Here is a 6000-nt window from a genome sequence, read left to right as displayed (position 1 = left end):
AAAATTGGTGATTTGTCTTATATAATGGCAAAATATTTTGTAAAGCTTTCATCTGAGGTAACTGAGAATACAGACTTATAAATCCAGGGCAAGGTTTCTCAATATTCTTAGTACTATTGACATATGGGGCCAGGTAATTCTTTGTTGTTAGGAGTTGTCATTTATTGTAGGATGTTTAGTAGCAAACCTGACTTCTACTCACTACGTATGTTTTTGTTCTCAAAGAACATCAGCATAACTTCTACTCCTATAGTTGTGAAAGCCAAAAATGGCCCCAGAAACTGCCAAACACCTTCTGGGGAGCAAAATTGACTCAAACTTCTAGTGAAGAGGTTAGAAAGGATAAAACTAATAGGGAGGACTGATAATTTTTGTTGCCTTTAGCATGTTACAATTAAGAGATAATTAAATATGCTATAAAATTAGAAAGGTAACCAAAGTTAGAGGCCTCACAGAATTAGAAATTCAACCACTTATCAACTCCAAACATTGGTTTACATGTGAAAATAGTCACGTCTGTAGAGTTCTCTTTAGATATATTTCTTATATTTTTAAATATATCTTTGTATTCCAGTCTTATTGCCCCACCATCAGATTTTTTGTTTTGCCTTAATTTTAAATAGATGCAGTATTTTAAGAACAGTTTTAGATTTAAAGGAGAACTGAAAAGATAATACAGAAATTTGCTTATCGTATGTCAGTATGGACTCATGAATATTTAGTTTATACTTTGGGTTATAATCCAATGCTTTACTCCCTTGCTCAACTTATTTTGGCTGTAACCACTGGGAGCACTTTCAATTGATTCCTGTGTTCCTTTGACATACTCTTATCAATATGGTGGGTTTCTAAAACTTTTTTATTTTTTGAGATGGAGTCTCGCTCTGTCACCCAGGTTGGAGTGGCACTATCTTGGCTCACTGCAACCTCCACCTCCTGGGTTCAAGCAGTTCTCTGCCTCAGCCTTCCTAGTAGCTGGGATTACAGGCGGTTGCTAGAGCGCCAGGCTAATTTTTGTATTTTTAGTAGAGAGAGTTTCACCATCTTGGCTAGGCTGGTCTTGAACTCCTGGTCTTGTGATCTACCCGCCTTGGCCTCCCAAAGTGTGGAACTGCAGGCGTGAGCCACTGCGCCTGGCCAAAACTTTTTTGAGTGCTTTATTATCTAGCACTGATATCAAAACCAGATAAAGACATAAAAGGAAGATTATAAACCAATGTTCTTTGTAAGTCTAAATGCAAAATCCACTAACAATGTACTAGCAAACTGATTCCTACAGCATATTAAAAGGATTATACATGAGGATCAAGATGATTTATGCTAGGTATGCAAGGAAGTTCAATATGAGAACATCAATCAATGCAATGTATCACATTAATAGCACTAAGGGGAGAAAACAGAATCAGCTCAAGCAATGCAGTTGAAAAACTGCCCGATAGTTATCCAGGTACCATGTTCACTAACTGAGTGATTGGTCAGTTGTACTCCAAACCACTGCATCACATAATATACCCTTGTAACAAAACTGCGCATGTACCCCATGAATATAAAATAAAAGTCAAAATTATTTTAAAAAACACAAGATTAAAGAAAAAGGCAATAAAATTACCTTTAAAAAAGAAAAGACATTTGACAAAATCCAACACCTTTTCATGGAAAAAAATTACCTTTCAGAAAACTAGGAGAGAGAAAACTTTCTCAACATGATAAAGGGCATTTATGAGGAGTTACACTTTATCATTACAGAGTTGCTGTTTGGGGTGATAAAAACGTTTTAGAAATAAAGAACAGTGATGGTTGTACAAGTGAATATGATAAATGAACTGTACACTTAAAGATGATTAAAATGGCAACTTTTATATTATATGTATTTTGTAAAATTTAAAAAATTATTAATGTAGTAAACCAAAACTGTTTAATTGAATAGTTTAATAGGTAAATTTTATGGTATGTGAATTATATCTCAATAAAGCTGCTTTAAAAGAACTCCTGGGCTTTGGCATTACAAAAAACAGTTTTAGCTCCAAGTTTTATCACTCAGTAGCTCAAAGTCTTTGAAAAAAATTACCTAAATGCTTTATAGCTTCAGTGTCTCAAGTGTCCAGCAATGATCCAACATTTCCAGAGTTATTATGAGAAACATTGGGGTAATCATTGTAAAATAACAAACACAGTGTCTGGCACAGTGTTGGAAATGAGTAACTCCTGGCTCAGGTGGCAATCATGATGACGACAGTGATGATGAGGTCAATAATGATGATGAAGATGGTGGGGTGGAGTTGAGGAGAAAAGAAGGGCAAGCTGGAGAAAGATGCCAGTCACGATATAAACCAGAATGTGGATTAGGATAGTACACTTACAGATGGAAGATCTGAGATAGAGCCCTAATCTTCCAGATTTAACTGTGTAGCTGATATTTCTTAAATGTCTCATTTTCTTACCTGGGAAATTACTGAAGGCTGGGAAATGACCACCAGTATCTCATAGGACTTTGTTCCCTCAGTACTGTTGGTAAGCCCATTATAGATCTTTCTCAGTGATAACACACTCACTGAGGTTGTGCAATGTGTACTATGAGGTAAGTACAAGACTATTTTGAGCTTTGCTGATGAAGAAATTAACACACAGAGTTTAAATAACTTATCCACAAACAACCAGCTATAAATGTCAGAGCTAGGATTTAAACCCAAGTATGTGATTCCAAAGCCTCTCATTTAAACACTTGTTAAACCAATGGGCAATGATTTTGTGATGTAACATAGGAACATAACTCTTGGTAATAAAACAACACCATATTGTACTTGTTTGTAATTGAAAACTGATGGTTTTCTAAAATTTGAGATTACTGGTTGCATTAAGCTGCTAATGTCAAACACAAATTATTTCTGTTTAGTCTGTCTTTCTTTTTGTGGGGTACAGGACAGAGGAATTGATTGCATAATTTTATTGTTCTTTTGTTCTCATTAGAAAAATCATTTTAGCTCAGAAAACCAAATCTTCTAGAATTGTCTTCAGGGCAAAGTATAATAAACCAATAATACATATTTAGAATATTATAATAAAATACTAGTAATCACTATGATTTTTCATGCAATTATTTAATTACTCATTACTTTTATATGATATTCATTTTTATAGATGATTCTTATGGCTTAATGGCTGAGTCTACTCAACACCAGATTATAGAAAATAAAAGGTAAAAGCCAGCAATCTTAGTGTCTTGAAGGTTCAAAGTATAAATTATAGTTAGGGTAACACAAATGTCTGACTTAAAAAGAATTGGAAAGGTGAAAGAAGCTGCTTCCTCCCACTAATTCTTTCATTATGAAAACTACTGTCTGAAGCCCTCTCACTTTTTGAAGATCTTCATTTGATACTAGTGGTTTTTTAAAGAAAGGTGAAGTACACTTACACAAATTACTTCATTTGAAATGTGAGTTTATTTTGTTTCAGAATTTTAGGTATTATGTCTCAAAATCACTTTTTTACTTGTTCTGTTTTTTTATCTTTTATTTCAAGTTACAGTGTCTTCAAATATCATTAAGTAAAAGCAAAGACTAAAAGAATAAGATTTCAAGAACATTTTAATAAAATGGATTTATAATAAAACTCATATGGGCTGGGCGTAGGGGCTCACACCTGTAATCCCAGCACTTTGGGAGGCAGGCAGATCACCAGGTCAGAGGTTCAAGACCAGCCTGGCCAATATGATGAAACCCCGTCTTTACTAAAAAAGTACAAAAATTAGCCGGGCAGAGTGGTGGGCACCTGAAATCCCAGCTATGTGGGAGGTTGAGGCAGGATAATCGCTTGAACCTGGGGGGCGGAGGTTGCAATGAGCCGAGATCATGCCACTGCACTCCAGACATGGGTGACACTCCATCTTGGGAAAACAAATAAACAAACAACAACAACAAAACTAAACAAAAGAAAACAATAAAACCATATAAAGAACAGATAAAATTCTAAAAAAAAAATTCTAACATACTCTTCAAAGGATATACTAATCTTGCATTAGTTCTACAGATTGCTTGCTGCTAAATTATTTGCCCAACAATGTTCCTCTACCTTTACTTCACATAATCTCCTCAATATTATTTATGCATACAGCATTATAAAGTTATTTCCAAATGAATTAACTCATGCCAACATTTCATTTTAATTTGTGAAAAACAAGGGAAATTAATTCTACATATATTCTAAATATATTGATTACATACTCTACTATCTATTAATTTGACACATATGTATTTTTGGACACCTACTGTTTATTAATTTTCATCCGGATTCATGGTGACATTGGATATAGGCTTTCATCCCTATCTTTGCTAAGTGCTTTATCACACTAAATTGTAGATATCATTATAGCATGTCTTAAAGGCAGATATCTTATAAATTATCTTTTTATAGTAAAATTTTAGAGCAATACTGGGTATACAGCAAAAGTTAACAAAATATTTATCAAATGACTAAACAGTTGATGTAGGTAATTCAGTTGTTCCGAAGAGGACAGCCCTGAAAAAGACAGCCTGTGAGGTCAGGAAGGCCAGTGGGAGCATGTTGGAAGTAAAATATGACTGGAATACAACATTGAGAGTTCATTTATTCCTCACGCAATTTAGTATTAACCTTCCGTTGATGTTAATTCATATCAAGAAGGATTTCTAGTCTGTTTTTCTTTTAATAGTGATTCAGAGTTTTCCAGAAGAAAAGATTTAAATTTTGATTTTGATCATCACTGGAAAGATTTAGAGGCTCTGATAACTTATTAGAGAAATGGTATGAAAACTAACACTTTTAGAAAATAAGACCATTTAGAAATTTAAGAGTCCAGGTTTAATGCAAAAGCTTAATTATATCTTCATTGAAGTAGCTTTGAGATTAAAACTCAAATTTGTATNTTCTTTTAATAGTGATTCAGAGTTTTCCAGAAGAAAAGATTTAAATTTTGATTTTGATCATCACTGGAAAGATTTAGAGGCTCTGATAACTTATTAGAGAAATGGTATGAAAACTAACACTTTTAGAAAATAAGACCATTTAGAAATTTAAGAGTCCAGGTTTAATGCAAAAGCTTAATTATATCTTCATTGAAGTAGCTTTGAGATTAAAACTCAAATTTGTATTAAAACACTTGATTCTAGAACCTATCTTTCAGACCAAGAATGTCAATAAATGTCATATTTTTACAATAAGAATGGGTGAAATTATTTTGTCTTAATATTAAATTATATTTAAAATTACATATGATTTTTTAGATTGTAGCACAAAATTGTCTACAGAACTGTATCTAAACTAGTTATGAAAGTAATGTATGCTTATTTATAGAAAACATGAAAAATAAAGCCAAGAAAATGAAATTATCTTATATTCATTTCATCCAAAGATAATCATGTAATTTTAATGTATTTCCTCTCATTTTTTTCTCTTTGTCTCTTGCTGAGTGTCTTTCCTCTCATTTTCCTCTGCCTGTTTATTTGTTCATGTCTCTATTCCTCTTTTCCTCTCACAGGTCCTGTCTGTATATCTTTACTTTTCTGTCTTTCTCTCTCTACTGTTGTCCCTTTCTACTTTTCAATTAAAATGTCCATGGTGTTTCACATTTGTCACTTAACTTTATATTGCGTCAAATCACTGAAACTGTTGAAGAGTGACATAAAAAACGGCAAGTCACCCATCCGCTGGAAATATTCTGGAATGTATCACATAAGTGAAAATTCTTTGCACTGTATCAGGGATCTGTAAGTGCAGGAAATATTTTAAGGTCTGTTTCATTTTAACAGCCTATGGCAAATTGATGAGCTCTCATGCTCTATTTCAGTCAGTTTTATTGAAGAGTTTGAGCTGGATAAACTGAAAGTGGCTATTGAAGGGATGATTTATGTCATGGACATTGTTAGAGATAAATGGAGGGATGTTATAAGGAATACAGTGGCACTAGGAGAGCAAGAACCACGTGTGAAAATAGGAGTAAGGATAAAAGAGAGAGACTGAATCTAT

Source organism: Rhinopithecus bieti, unplaced genomic scaffold, assembly GCF_001698545.2.
Source record: "Rhinopithecus bieti isolate Rb0 unplaced genomic scaffold, ASM169854v2 scaffold_12512, whole genome shotgun sequence".
NCBI classification, from domain to species: Eukaryota; Metazoa; Chordata; class Mammalia; order Primates; family Cercopithecidae; genus Rhinopithecus; species Rhinopithecus bieti.
This window is presented reverse-complemented; position numbering follows the sequence as displayed.